Below are 15985 nucleotides of genomic sequence, written 5' to 3' on the forward strand. Positions count from 1 at the left end.
AGTATTTACGAACCCGTGCCCGTAAATATGGGTCCGGTGTCACCCGTATTCCACCCGTATTTACGGGCACGTTTTTGGCGGCAAAATAGCACTGCACTAATCGGCAGCCCCTTCTCTCTATCAGTGCAGGATAGAGAGAAGGGACAGCCTTTTCTGTAATAAAAGTTAAAGAAATTCATACTTACCCGGCCGTTGTCTTGGTGACGCGTCCCTCTCTTCACATCCAGCCCGACATCCCTGGATGACGCGGCAGTCCATGTGACCGCTGCAGCCTGTGATTGACCTGTGATTGGCTGCAGCGGTCACATGGCCTGAAACGTCATCCAGGACGTCGGGCCGGATGTCGAGAGGGACGCGTCACCAAGGCAACGGGCGGGAGACCGGACTGGAGGAAGCAGGAAGTTGTCGGTAAGTATGAACGTCTTTTATTTTTATTTTTTACAGGTTTATACTGATCGGTAGTCACTGTCCAGGGTGCTGAAAGAGTTACTGCCGATCAGTTAACTCTTTCAGCTCCCTGGACAGTGACTATTTACTGACGTCGCTTAGCAACGCTGCCGTAATGACGGGTGCACACATGTAGCCACCCGTTATTACGAGAGCTCCATAGACTTCTATGGACTGTCCGTGCCGTTATTACGGCCTGAAATAGGACATGTTCTATCTTTTTCAACGGCACGGGCACCTTCCCGTGAGAAAACGGGAAGGCACCTGTCGCCAATAGAAGTCTATGAGCCCGTTATTACGGGTCGTGATTACGACCCGTAATAACGGGAGTTTTTACGGTCGTGTGCATGAGGCCTAAATCTTTCATTTTGAGACAGTTCCAAACTTACGAACGGAATATCGCTTCCGGAATATAATTGCCTTATTTGATTCAGTATTTTCATGTAAAAAGCAAGTGCTGCCAGGGCTCATAGAACAAGCCTGTGAGTCCTTCTTCCCCGCCCACACACAGTGATTGACAGCTTTTCATATGTTAGTTTGTCTGTCAATCACTGTGTGTGGGTGGGGAAGAAGGACTCACAGGCTTTGTCTAGGAGTCCTAGTTGGATATAACGGCTTTTTACATAAAAATACTGAATGAAATCATAGAAAATTATATATCTCCAAACTCCGCGTCTACCGCTCTATCCTTTGCTGCCCGCCGATAGGGTAGCTTAGACTGGAGAGGGACACTTTAATGAGTGATATTATCATTTCTGGAGTGAAAAGTTCAACATAATGTATATAGTTAACATATTCACTGCTTCCTACCAAAACATCTGGAGGTCTTACAGTTTTGGAGTACTGGACTAGTCTTTTAATAAAAGGGTACTTCAAGCTTTCTAATGGTTTCCATAGAACTGTTTTTGCACATAAAATGTTTCATTATAGGCACTCTTTTTTTTAAACGGTTTAGAAGATCACATTCATTTCTTAAAGGGGAATTCCAGTCAAACTGATCTTCTGATATGTCATAAATACATAATAATTGTAATGGTGCTTTGAGATCACAGACTTTTCAGAATGAATTTCCAGAATGAAAGGGCTTTATGGTATAAGTAACCCTTTGTCACTGCTCAGAGCTTTCTGTTACTGGAAACCTGACACAACAAATTTTGAAACTGCCATTGGCTTGAAGGACCATCTGCTAAGGCTGTTGTCAGATTTCCAGAAATCTCTGAGCAGTACCAAAGGGGCTTAACCCTTCTATAAAGCTCTTCAAATCTGATCTTACACCTCATTTTCAGACATCACAATATTTTATTCTCACAGGATCTATGCTATATCAGAGGATAATGCACATGCAGCTTTATTAAATCAGAAGAAAAAAAACGCAGGAAGCTATAGAGATCTTATTGAATATGAATTTTACTTTTTCTGTGGAACCTGTAATAATCTGTCTTCATGGCTACTGTGAGTCACTGGAACTCTTATTTAACCAAGCTACCTGGTGTGCCATATTTCTAAGTTACAGCCAATCAATGGTCTCAACAGTCATGTGCTGTACATACTAGCATCACTGCTGAAGCCAATGATTGGTTACAGCGGTCACGAGGATGCACGGCACGCCATCACTCCAGAAAAATAAACAAAGAATGTCGTGGTTTTAAGAAGATTATCAGTGTGATTTTCAGCCCCCCCCCCCATTTTTTTTAATTTCTTTTTTTAAATTAACAGGTCTTAAAGGGAACCTGTCACCAGCATGTCACCTATTGAACTTTACATATCCCTCACTGGCCGCTGCTATAAAAAGTTCATTGCCGTTATCCCCTCTCCTAAACTCCTCCCCCGACTGTAAATAACTGTCTGCAAACATTTTGCGCTGTTTATCGTAATAATCCGGTGTCCTGTTGGTCGCACACACCAGAATAGCACATCAATGCACAAGCGCAGGATTTTGTGTGCTGGGGGAAGGCGAAGAGCTGTCAATCAAAAGTAAAGAGGCGGGGTAAACTCGGAAAGACTTGAGGAATGAAGATCTGACTCTTTTCAAACGAAGATTTGACTCTTTTATGCTCATTAGCATACGGTGTGGGGACACTAAAAACTGAATTCTAAAGGTGCATAGCCGACTAAGAAGACAATTATAGATTATATAGAAATTATTTTTCACCCACTACCACCAGGTATGGCTGGTTTAATAGGCAAAATGCTGGTGACAGGTTCCCTTTAAGGGTATGTTCACACGTAGTCAACAAAAACGTCTGAAAATCCAGAGCTGTTTTCAAGGGAAAACAGACCCTGCTTTTCAGACGTTTTTTTTACCAACTCGCATTTTTCGCGGCGTTTTCACGCCGTTTTCGCGGCGTTTTTTACGTCCGTTTTTGGAGCTGTTTTCATTGGAGTCTGAGAAAACAGCTCCAAAAACGTCCAAAGAAGTGTCCTGCACTTCTTTTTACGAGGCGTAATTTTACGCGTCGTAATTGCCATACGACGCGTAAAATTACGCGTCGTGTGGACAATACAGCGTTATACCCATAGAAAGTAATGGGCAGATGATTGACGACGTATTTGAGACGTATTTCCAGACTTAAAACGAGGCAAAATACGCCTCGTATACGTCTGAAATTTGGCCGTGTGAACATACCCTAAAGGGAATGTTTTGTGAATTACATTTTTGTTTTTGGTTGTATTTTTTATTTTTTTTTTCCACAAGGTGGGAAGTACTAAAATTTTAAGTGTAGCTAAACGTTTAACAAACTTCTGACATGTCATAGTGACATGTCAGAAGTTTTGATTGGTGGGGGTCTGAGCACGGAGACCCCCACCAATCGCTAAAACGATGCAGCTGAAGTGCTTCGTTTCTGTTCGGCTTTTTCCAAAAATCAATGTATCAGAGTACGATACATTGGATTTCCGGAAAAGGCCAAAACAGCGAGCTTCAGCTGCTTCGTTTTAGCGACTGGTGAAGCTCTCAGTGCTCAGACCCCCACCAATCAAAACTTTTTACATGTCAAAAATTTGTTAAATGTTTAGCTACACTTTTTAAATAATAATTTGACACGTTTATATATATATATATATATATATATATATATATATATATATATACACAGGTGAAAAAATCTTGCAGCACTCCAACAGGATGAATGAAAAAAACTGATTTATTCAAGCCAACATACAGCGGTGCGACGTTTCAGTCCAACATTAGGACTTTTTTCAAGCATAATGGTGTGTACAACAGTCATGGTTTATATAGTGTGCATCAAATACAAGCAATCAAGCTCATTACAATAGTATCAAAAATATAAACAGCATTTAGTTACGTGTAAAACAAAAGTTACGGTATCAAAAAATAATACATTGATACAGAAAGTGACAAGTGACATATTAAAAACATCTAAAAACGTCTATATATTAGAACAACTTAATATAGACCTAATTACAATTTAATCAAATATTCAACAAGATGTGTATCAAGTTACGGCTCTCAGACCACTGACCAATCAAAAGACTGATATTTAATTTATGCAAAGGGCTCGTATGTGTTTGACTCAAGTCCTCCCTATCAGGCATTTATTCTTAGCAGGTGCGCATGCGTCAGGCTGACAGCACCAGGAAGTGACGTCTATAGTATGTTGCCTGGTTACAGGTAATCAACAAACTCCTGACGCCATTGTGCACACATTCGACTAGCGAGAACAGGAAAGAAGTTCCGGAACACGTTGCCAAGTGACAGGTAACAATCAATATTATTGTAAATAGCTTATCAAGCAAAATTTTTCAAAAATACATATAGACACAAAATAAATCGAACCATGGAATGACAGAATTTATAAATATTCAGGACATATATATGTCCGAAGATGTCCAGGATCAGTATCAAGAAAAGGTAAAAAACCTGTATATACAAATGTATATGTATGAGAGGGAAGCAGCAACAAAAACCAAGTGCAGCAAATAAATCCATTCATAAAAATGTAATAGAAATTCTATATAATCGATGCCAGTTATAAGGTATATTAAACTGCGGATAAAGGATTCACACGAAAGTGGAGGGATCAGGGTCACAGTTATGTGCTCCATGAAAACCTACACCAAGGTTAGTAGAACGACAGTATCACACTCCCGTGTGCCAAGTCCAACCACAATAACCAGCAATCATGTATCGAACCCATGAGACCTCCACAGTAGTTTATTAGATCAGTCAGTTTATACACTAATATTTAAATTATTGCTGCGCCCCTTTCACATACATTTAAATAAATATTTTCCAAAACATTAATACATGAAAACTATTCACAGGACATCAAAATTTGAATATCCAATTTCCATCTTCCATTTATTCTTGGTCAATTTTGTATCTTGTGGTCTGAAGTGGTCTACATTCACCTTATGATCTAAAAAATAAAGTGTCAAAGATCAAGGTATATATATATATACATCTCATATAAAAAAATACAAAACCCAAAAAAATATATAATTATAATAATAGACAAAAGAAGGACATTGCTAGAGGATGAATGCAGATGTCAGAGATTAAGCAGACAAAAAATGGACAGAGGCAGCACTTCCAAAAAGAGCAAGAGCTATTTATTCACCCATGCGACGTTTCAGTCCAGTGGACTTTTTTCAAGCATTGGACTGAAACGTCGCATGGGTGAATAAATAGCTCTTGCTCTTTTTGGAAGTGCTGCCTCTGTCCGTTTTTTGTCTGCTTGATATCCAGGACCGCGGACCAGGTCTATTTGAGGCGTGCACCCACTTGCAGTCCAGTGCTGTGGAATCTTTTCGTTTTGTGATGTCAGAGATTAGTCTCAGAGAGTAGCCCTAGCGACATTAAATTCAACATTGAGGCCTTTCGGTCTCAATGTTTCCAAAAGGAAAATCCACTTTAATTCACATTTATGTAGTAATACATTCCTATCACCCCCACTCTGGGGAAGTGGAATATGTTCCAAAATCATAAATTTTAAATCTGTTTCGGTATGTCCTAGTTCAAAAAAATGTTTCGCTACAGGCAAATCTCGTTTATGTTTCCTAATGGAATACCGATGGTTATTCAACCTAGTTTTGAAGTCGCAGGTGGTTTCACCAACATATAATAACTGGCAGGGGCATTATCCAATCAGAATCTCACGTAAAGTGCTGTCTAATGTTGTACTTTCTGTGTGTTTGAGGGTGCTCAAATACATTGCCCCTACACATGAGTGGACAATTGATACATTAATAGCAGGGAACATTCCCTGGTTTTAACGATCTCAATAAGGTCTGTTTACCACTACTGGATATCTTACTTGTCTTGGATTTAACCAGTTTGTCACGTAGATTTCGAGGTCTCCTAAATGACATAAGAGGTGGGCTGTTAAGCTCACCAATATGTTCATAACTGTTACTAATAATTCGCCAATGTTTATTCAGAATCATAGGTGGAAATAAATGGTATCCGATGTTTGTCCACTTTTTTAGTAGTTTTTATTAACTTATCCCTAGGGATACCATCAACTCTTGTTTTATGAGCATATAGTAACCGTTTAGGATATCCTCTTTCTACAAAATTAGATACCAAACGATCTAAGGATGAATCCAATTCAGTAGGGTCATCAACAATACGTTTAAGTCTAACCATCTGACTATATGGTAATGATCTTATCATATTTTTGGGATGGCTACTTTCAAATCTTAAGAGAGTGTTTCGATCCGTATCCTTGATATATAGCCCAAACTGACAAACTACGTGACAAACTGGTTAAATCCAAGACAAGTAAGATATCCAGTAGTGGTAAACAGACCTTATTGAGATCGTTAAAACCAGGGAATGTTCCCTGCTATAAATGTATCAATTGTCCACTCATGTGTAGGGGCAATGTATTTGAGCACCCTCAAACACACAGAAAGTACAACATTAGACAGCACTTTACGTGAGATTCTGATTGGATAATTTACGTGTTATGGTGCCCCTGCCAGTTATTATATGTTGGTGAAACCACCTGCGACTTCAAAACTAGGTTGAATAACCATCGGTATTCCATTAGGAAACATAAACGAGATTTGCCTGTAGCGAAACATTTTTTTGAATTAGGACATACCGAAAGAGATTTAAAATGTATGATTTTGGAACATATTCCACTTCCCCAGAGTGGGGGTGATAGGAATGTATTACTACATAAATGTGAATTAAAGTGGATTTTCCTTTTGGAAACATTGAGACCGAAAGGCCTCAATGTTGAATTTAATGTCGCTAGGGCTACTCTCTGAGACTAATCTCTGACATCTGCATTCATCCTCTAGCAATGTCCTTCTTTTGTCTATTATTATAATATATTTTTTTATGTTTTGTATTTTTTTATATGAGATGTATATATATATATATATATATACCTTGATCTTTGACACTTTATTTTTTAGATCATAAGGTGAATGTAGACCACTTCAGACCACAAGATACAAAATTGACAAAGAATAAATGGAAGATGGAAATTGGATATTCAAATTTTGATGTCCTGTGAATAGTTTTCATGTATTAATGTTTTGGAAAATATTTATTTAAATGTATGTGAAAGGGGCGCAGCAATAATTTAAATATTAGTGTATAAACTGACTGATCTAATAAACTACTGTGGAGGTCTCATGGGTTCGATACATGATTGCTGGTTATTGTGGTTGGACTTGGCACACGGGAGTGTGATACTGTCGTTCTACTAACCTTGGTGTAGGTTTTCATGGAGCACATAACTGACCCTGATCCCTCCACTTTCGTGTGAATCCTTTATCCGCAGTTTAATATACCTTATAACTGGCATCGATTATATAGAATTTCTATTACATTTTTATGAATGGATTTATTTGCTGCACTTCGTTTTTGTTGCTGCTTCCCTCTCATACATATACATTTGTATATACAGGTTTTTTACCTTTTCTTGATACTGATCCTGGACATCTTCGGACATATATATGTCTTGAATATTTATAAATTCTGTCATTCCGTGGTTCGATTTATTTTGTGTCTATATGTATTTTTGAAAAATTTTGCTTGATAAGCTATTTACAATAATATTGATTGTTACCTGTCACTTGGCAACGTGTTCCGGAATTTCTTTCCTGTTCTCGCTAGTCGAATGTGTGCACAATGGCGTCAGGAGTTTGTTGATTACCTGTAACCAGGCAGCATACTATAGACGTCACTTCCTGGTGCTGTCAGCCTGACGCATGCGCACCTGCTAACAATAAATGCCTGATAGGGAGGACTTGAGTCAAACACATACGAGCCCTTTGCATAAATTAAATATCAGTCTTTTGATTGGTCAGTGGTCTGCGAGCCGTAACTTGATACACATCTTGTTGAATATTTGATTAAATTGTAATTAGGTCTATATTAAGTTGTTCTAATATATAGACGTTTTTAGATGCTTTTAATATGTCACTTGTCACTTTCTGTATCAATGTATTATTTTTTGATACCGTAACTTTTGTTTTACACGTAACTAAATGCTGTTTGTATTTTTGATACTATTGTAATGAGCTTGATTGCTTGTATTTGATGCACACTATATAAACCATGACTCTTGTACACACCATTATGCTTGAAAAAAGTCCTAATGTTGGACTGAAAAGTCGCACCGCTGTATGTTGGCTTGAATAAATCACAGTTTTTTTCATTCATCCTGTTGGAGTGCTGCAAGATTTTTTTCACCTGAATATTGATACAGTCCTAGGATCTGGACTGCTTGCTGGCACCCGTTCACATATGTAAGCTTTCTCTTACTGAGATTGAGTGCTGCTGCTTTCTCTGTTTGAATATATATATATATATATATATATATATAATATATTTTATTTTATTTATTTATTTTTTCTTACGCCAGAAAGTTTCAGCGGTATGTTGATTTGCATTCTCTACACAGGTGTCCGCTGACAGATTTTCATATGTTCTGCCTAGCGTGGAAATTATGTATCGAGCGACCTAACTGAAATATAAAATCACTACTGTCCTATGGGAATCTCAATGAATGGAGTTTTTCTTTAGTGCATGTAGTAAGCAATGAGGGGTTGTGTCCATAAAGATAGAATGTGTTGACAAGTCTTAATGAGTATATGGGGACCAAGGATTAACAAAAGAGATAGATATCAGCTGCTGTATCTGCTAGCATATTATATCACAGCAATTCTGAGAATACGAGGTTTTTGTACATGCAATTTCCTCGTATACATGTGAAGGCTATGTCTGATAAAGTACCCCTTTAATGGTTTATTCTATGTTCAAAAGCGACCCACACTATTGTGCATATCTTACCCTAGGGGCCAGGATGATGCAGTGATGATAACATTCTGTGGACTGTGGACCTTTTTAGTTCTGCATTATGTATGTATATTATGCTGCTCCTATAGAGCTGTTGCTTTTATTACTTATCACATACCTGCTTTTATATATCGATATACTTCATTTACATAGCTGCAGGCTTGGGGCTGTTTTGAGCAACTATTGTCTTTGCTTTTGCGTCTGTATCTTTTTACCCAATTTTTATATTGTAAAAAAATGTGCTCGGATTAAAGATCTCGTCTTTTAATGACTTGGTAAACCTTGAACTGTTTCATGATGGTATAATGAAAGTATATCCTACGTGAAAATAATTCTGTACAACTGTAAGTGTTTTTGTTTTTTTCTGTAGAGGGAGAAATACTCTAAATATTCATGTCTATTTTTCTTCCTAAGTTATATAACAAATCTTTTAGGGTATTGTCCGCTTTGGACAATCCCTTGTTAGAAGATTCTTGTTGCTAGGACCCTAGCGATCAGTTGTAATCAGTGGGCGAACCAGGCTTCAAGTGCTGAATTTCCCTATAGCGCCACCATAGGAAAAAATTAAAAGCCTATAACGTACATAACATCTTTTGAAATCGTCTTTGTTTTTTGTTTTATTTTTATAATGTGTATCAGTGTGATTGGTGCAACTTTCTAATCACTCTTTATTTTTTGAGATACAGCTGCTTTGTATCCTGTATATAGAGCAGCTGTATCTAGCGCTGAAACCTGTATCTGCTTCAGTGACAGCCGGTGCTGTGGGTCTCTGACACACAGGATCGAGCTGCTATTGATTTGAAGGTCTAAAAGTCATAACTGATTCAGGTCTTAGCGCACGATACAGCTGCTCTGTGTACCTTATACAAAGCAGCTGTATCTCAAAAAGATTTTTTTTTAAAAATAAAAAGTATTTTGAAAGTTTCACCAGTCACGTGTGTGTGTGTGTGTGTGTGTGTGTGTGCGCGCGCGCATGTATAATATATATATATATATATATATAATATTTCAAAGGTGTACAAAGCCTTTAAGCATTACACAGTTCTCATTGAAATAAGTGAGAGATTCGTTTAATGTATAGACATGTTGGGTCATCCAGAGAGAGAGATGGCTTTGTAGCTGTTCTCCACTATGGCTAATGGACGAGGGTGCTAAACATATGACCGCCCCTCTGTTAACTCAGAATTACATAATAGGGTAATTTTGAAAATGTTAGTTTTTGTGTTTTTAAAAAAGACATACAACCACTTTTCTGACTATGGTTCTTGGTCTCACATGTTTGTGGTTTCACTTCACTACATTACCCAACAGAAGGAAAACCTGTTTTGAATCAAATTTTCTCAGCTCTTTTAGCTGAAGAATGACTATAACTTGTACCCAATGGCCATTTTGGCTGGAACTTATATAAATGGGGTCTCTTATTTTGCACAGTACTTAAAGGGAACCTTTCCCCAGCATTTCACCTACTGAACTCTTCTCACCCTTTTCTGGCCACTGCTGTCAAAAGGTCATTGCCTCTATCCCCTCTCCTAAAGTCCTCCTCCGACCATAAATAACGGTCTGCAAACATTTCGCGCTTTTTATTTTAATAATCCTGCAGTCTCGTTCATTCCTTTTCTTAAATTGTGGCCATGTACAAGCGGGTATTTCATAGAAATGTGGATACTAATAACGCCTGGAAAAGTAACATTAAAAATGCACATGTACCAGGCAGCCTCAAAGCGCTCCACCATATACTTATTCTTGAATGGTCCTATAAATTACTCCATCTTTAGTGCATAGATCTAACTTGTATTGCCCAGTGACTGCCACAATTCCCTCAAAGTTGCTTTAGTGGTTGCACCTCTTAGGGCACTTATGGAGACATATGATGTTTTTGCCCCAAAGAGGAGAAACTCTGGATCAGGGTTCACTTACTGGTCTACCAGAAAGTCACAGAATGAACACTTGATGCCTTTTAGATGAATTAATAGTCATATTGTATCTAATTCGAGTAGAAAGCTGGCTTTTTTTTTTACCATTCTCTTTACAATTAAAAAAAAAAATATATATATTTTTTTTATACCCCATAAACCACCCTTTTCTCCAGTGGGTAGAAGGGGTTGTCTGGTCACAGTTTGGTTTTTCATATTGATGACCTATCCACAGGATAGGTCACCAGTATATGATGGGTAGGGGGTCCGACCCCTGCACCAATCAGCTGACTCCGGCACCGCAAGTTATGCAGTGGCCAGTGCTGTAAGCAGAAGGTTTTGACCACTATAGCAGCTGTACTGCAGCACTGCTCCTATTCAAGTGAAGAGGGTCAGACCCCCAGTGATCATATACTGAGGAAAGGTCATCAGTATGATTCCCCCCCCATGCCCAGACAACCATAAATTACACTTAAATGGGTTGTCCAGTTTCCATCAAATTAATGTTATTTTTGGTATAAGTTATACAACTTTACAATATACTTTCTGTATTAATTCCTCATGGTTTTCAAGATCTCTGCTTGTTGTTGTTCAGCTGGTACATTCATAGTTTATTTCCAGTGAATAAAAATCTATCCTTGTCATGTGATTTTGTCACTGTTAGTTGTATTAATTTCCTGTTAATTTTCCATAGAACATATAATTTATTTCTCACTGAGTCTTTTACCCATTAGGGATATATTTGTTTCTGGTTACCACGTAAACGTTGATGTTTGGTTCGATCAGTATGTCTGCATGACCTGACTGATGATAGAAATGTATCAATAATCATTTGTTTAGTGCTTTTGCACTTTACATTGACACTTATTTAATTAAAGTGATTTAGTAGACAATATTGTGTGTATGTATGTATGTATGTATATATATATGCATATATATATTAGTAAAAAGCAGCACCGTTCCGTCAGTGTAGGGCGCAAAAGTTCCTGTTCAGACACACAACCAGTGTCCCAAATAACCAGCAAAATCCAAGATACAAGATAGCACTTCAAACGTAGTGAAAAATAGGATCACTTTAATCACCCCTTGCGACGTTTCAGCCCTACTCAATGGGGCCTTTCTCTTGCTTGAGTAGGGCTGAAACGTCGCAAGGGGTGATTAAAGTGATCCTATTTTTCACTACGTTTGAAGTACTATCTTGTATCTTGGATTTTGCTATAAATAATAGTAGATATTTTCCTTTACAATATCATTGTTCCAAGTAGGGACTGGTAACCCCACTTGTAAAGTCGTCAGCACTGGGCTATTCCTGTATGTTTTACAATCCTGATCACCTGCACCAAGTACAGAGTGAATGGCTGCTGTGCTATTGGAGCACACTTGTCGATATGTCTACCATATATCAGCCCTACGCGTGTCTTTACTTTGTATGTCTGCCGTAAATCTTCAGGGCTTGCAGAATTAATCTGTTAGATATTCTAGCATTCTCCAAGTCTAAGTGTACAATGTACTAGGAGCATCGATTCATGCATGACGTGGACATACGGTAGATTGCTAGCCGCTGTTGGCGGCCAAACACTCTGTCTTAAGAGACAAAGTGCACTCCCCCCTATATCTTCTAACCAATGAAAGAGCACAGCACGTAGTGCATGTCCTGCCCCGTTCGTAAGGGGCTCGACAAATAAAATCAATCACTGACTGGCTTGAACCCGGCCTCCCCTGGATGACGTTCGGGGTAGTGATTGGAGTATCGGTGCTGCACTGTGTAACCGTGCATGATCCATCCACATCGCTGGCTTGGATCAGACATTGCTCCAACCCCTCCTCCACGTCAGGAGGGATGGAGTGATGTCGGGACATACTGTATTATGGATGACTAATGTATGAGCTGTGACTTGAATTGTCAATCGTAGTTCCGTCTGGCACGGGTTAAAATTTTATTCAATGTGTGTAGGCTGTTATTCTTATTGGGAACCGATGTTGATGGAATCAAAATTTGCTATATTTATAATTTGAGCATTGTTGGCAACTATCCAGTCCAAAAAGTTACAGTGAAGGAAATAAGTATTTGATCCCTTGCTGATTTTGTAAGTTTGCCCACTGTCAAAGTCATGAACAGTCTAGAATTTTTAGGCTAGGTTAATTTTACCAGTGAGAGATAGATTATATAAAAAAAACAACAGAAAATCACACAGTCAAAATGATATATATTTATTTGCATTGTGCACAGAGAAATAAGTATTTGATCCTCTACCAACCATTAAGAGTTCAGCCTCTTCCAGACCAGTTACACGCTCCAAATCAACTTGGTACCTGCATTAAAGACAGCTGTCTTAGATGGTTACCTGTATAAAAGACTCCTGTCCACAGACTCAATTAATCAGTCTGACTCTAACCTCTACAACATGGGCAAGACCACAGAGCTTTCTAAGGATGTCAGGGACAAGATCATAGACCTGCACAAGGCTGGAATGGGCTACAAAACCATAAGTAAGACGCTGGGTGAGAAGGAGACAACTGTTGGTGCAATAGTAAGAAAATGGAAGACATACAAAATTACTGTCAATCGACATCGATCTGGGGCTCCATGCAAAATCTCACCTCGTGGGGTATCCTTGATCCTGAGGAACGTGAGAGCTCAGCCGAAAACTACACGGGGGGAACTTGTTAATGATCTCAAGGCAGATGGAACCACAGTCCCCAAGAAAACCATTGGTAACACATTACGCCGTAATGGATTAAAATCCTGCAGTGTCCGCAAGGTCCCCCTGCTCAAGAAGGCACATGTACAGGCCCGTCTGAAGTTTGCAAATGAACATCTGGATGATTCTGAGAGTGATTGGGAGAAGGTGCTGTGGTCAGATGAGACTAAAATTGAGCTCTTTGGCATTAACTCAACTCGCCATGTTTGGAGGAAGAGAAATGCTGCCTATGACCCAAAGAACACCATCCCCACTGTCAAGCATGGAGGTGGAAACATTATGTTTTGGGGGTGTTTATCTGCTAAGGGCACAGGACTACTTCACCGCATCAATGGGTGAATGGATGGAGCCATGTACCGTCAAATCCTGAGTGACAACCTCCTTCCCTCCACCAGGACATTAAAAATGGCTCGTGGCTGGGTCTTCCAGCACGACAATGACCCGAAACATACAGTCAAGGCAACAAAGGAGTGGCTCAAAAAGAAGCACATTAAGGTCATGGAGTGGCCTAGCCAGTCTCCAGACCTTAATCCCATCGAAAACTTATGGAGGGAGCTGAAGATCCGAGTTGCCAAGTGACAGCCTCAAAATCTTAATGATTTACAGATGATCTGCAAAGAGGAGTGGGCCAAAATTCCATCTAACATGTGTGCAAACCTCATCATCAACTACAAAAAAGTCTGACTGCTGTGCTTGCCAACAAGGGTTTTGCCACCAAGTATTAAGTCTTGTTTGCCAAAGGGATCAAATACTTATTTCTCTGTGCACAATGCAAATAAATAGATATAATTTTGACAATGTGATTTTCTGTTTTTTTTTTAAATATAATCTATCTCTCACTGGTAAAATTAACCTAGCCTAAAAATTCTAGACTGTTCATGTCTTTGACAGTGGGCAAACTTACAAAATCAGCAAGGGATCAAATACTTATTTCCTTCACTGTATATAGAGAGTAGATGAGTGTTGTGTAAATAACCTGTCCCATCTATAGGACCTAAGTAGAGGATCAATCTGTATTAACCCCTTCCCCACATTTGACGTATCCATACGCCAAAGTCGGGTAGGGGAAGTATGGAACAGGCTCACGGAGTGAACCCGCTCCATACGATGCAGGTGTTGGCTGCATGTTACAGCCGACACTTCAAAGTAATGAGCGGGAACGCGCTCGAGCGCGATCCCGCTCGTTTAACTCGTTAAATGCCGCAGGCAAAATCGACCGCGGCATTTAAATCGTTAGAAAGAGGGGAGCGACCCCCTCTAACAGCTTATTACACCCCCACCATGCAATCGCGGGGTGGCGATGGTTGCTATAGCTGCCTGGGTGCCTAATGAAAGCCCCTGGGTCCGCTATCTTTGTGCTCCTATTAAGCGCTGCCTCCGGCAGGGCTTAATAGAAGCCTGTCAGAATCACGATATACTGCAATTCATTAGTATTGCAGTATATAGTGCAAGCGGTCCAACGATCGCTGGTTGAAGTCCCCTAGGGCGACTAATAAAAAATTTGGCGACACAAAATAAATTATATTTTTTACACAGGTTTTTAGTTGTAAAATATAGAAAAAAAACATACATATTTGGTATCGCCGTAATCGTATTGTCCCACAGAATAAAGTTAACATGTTGTTTTAATTGCACATTGAATTCCGTAAAAACGAAGCGCAAACAATTGAGGCATCGCAGTTTTTTTCCATTTTCTACCCCACAAATATTTTTTTCCCGTTTCCTAGTACATTATATGGCACAATAAATGATCGTACGAAAAACTACAACTCGTCCTGCTAAAATCAAGCCCTCATAGGACTATATCGACGGAAAAATATTAAAGTTATGGCTTTTGGAAGGTAGGGAGGAAAAAACGAAAATGAAAATCTGAAAAATGGCTGCGGCGGGAAGGGGTTAAAGTCTATATGTTTATATGAAACTGGTAAATGACCGATAATCATTAATACCCTCTGGGCTTGATGTTTTGAGTCGGTAAATCCACCTACACTCCAGAAGTAGGAGTCTGTCTAGATTGGATGATCTGATGACTTTCATTTGTAATGTATTTGCTTCCTCTCTATTATTATGTTTCTCTTGCATATGTCTTGCTAGACATGTATCTTCTTTTCTACGGATATTTCCAATGTGATCCAGGATTCTTCTCCTGAATTCCCAGATTGTTTTGCCAACATAATTTTGTCGGCAGGTACATGTTGCAATGTAAACAACCCCCTTGGATTTACAGTTTCCAAATTCCCTATTCTTAAAAATGTGTTCTGTGACCGCACTCTGAAATGTTTTGGTTATGTATTTACATGCTTTGCAGGATCCGCATTTAAATGTTCCCATTGGTATATTGGGCAGCCATCCTACCAGTGGTGAGCACTCGGTAAAATGCTGTGAACTAAGCGGTCCTGGAGGTTCTTTCCCCTCCTGAATGTGATCCGTGAGTGAGGGGCAACTGCTTTGTTGAGATCTTTGTCAGCAGTTAAAATCCCCCAAAACTTTTGAAATATAGTCCTGATCTCAATGTCTATTGTCATAAGTTCCCACTATTCTAATCGGGGACGATGCCGCCCCCCCCCCCCATGATTTTTTTTGGTTAACTTGGTTCTATTGTTGATAATGCATTGTGATATGCATACCTCAGTATTTTGTCCGGA

The sequence above is a fragment of the Rhinoderma darwinii genome, chromosome 1 (assembly GCF_050947455.1).
Source record: "Rhinoderma darwinii isolate aRhiDar2 chromosome 1, aRhiDar2.hap1, whole genome shotgun sequence".
Classification (NCBI taxonomy): Eukaryota; Metazoa; Chordata; class Amphibia; order Anura; family Rhinodermatidae; genus Rhinoderma; species Rhinoderma darwinii.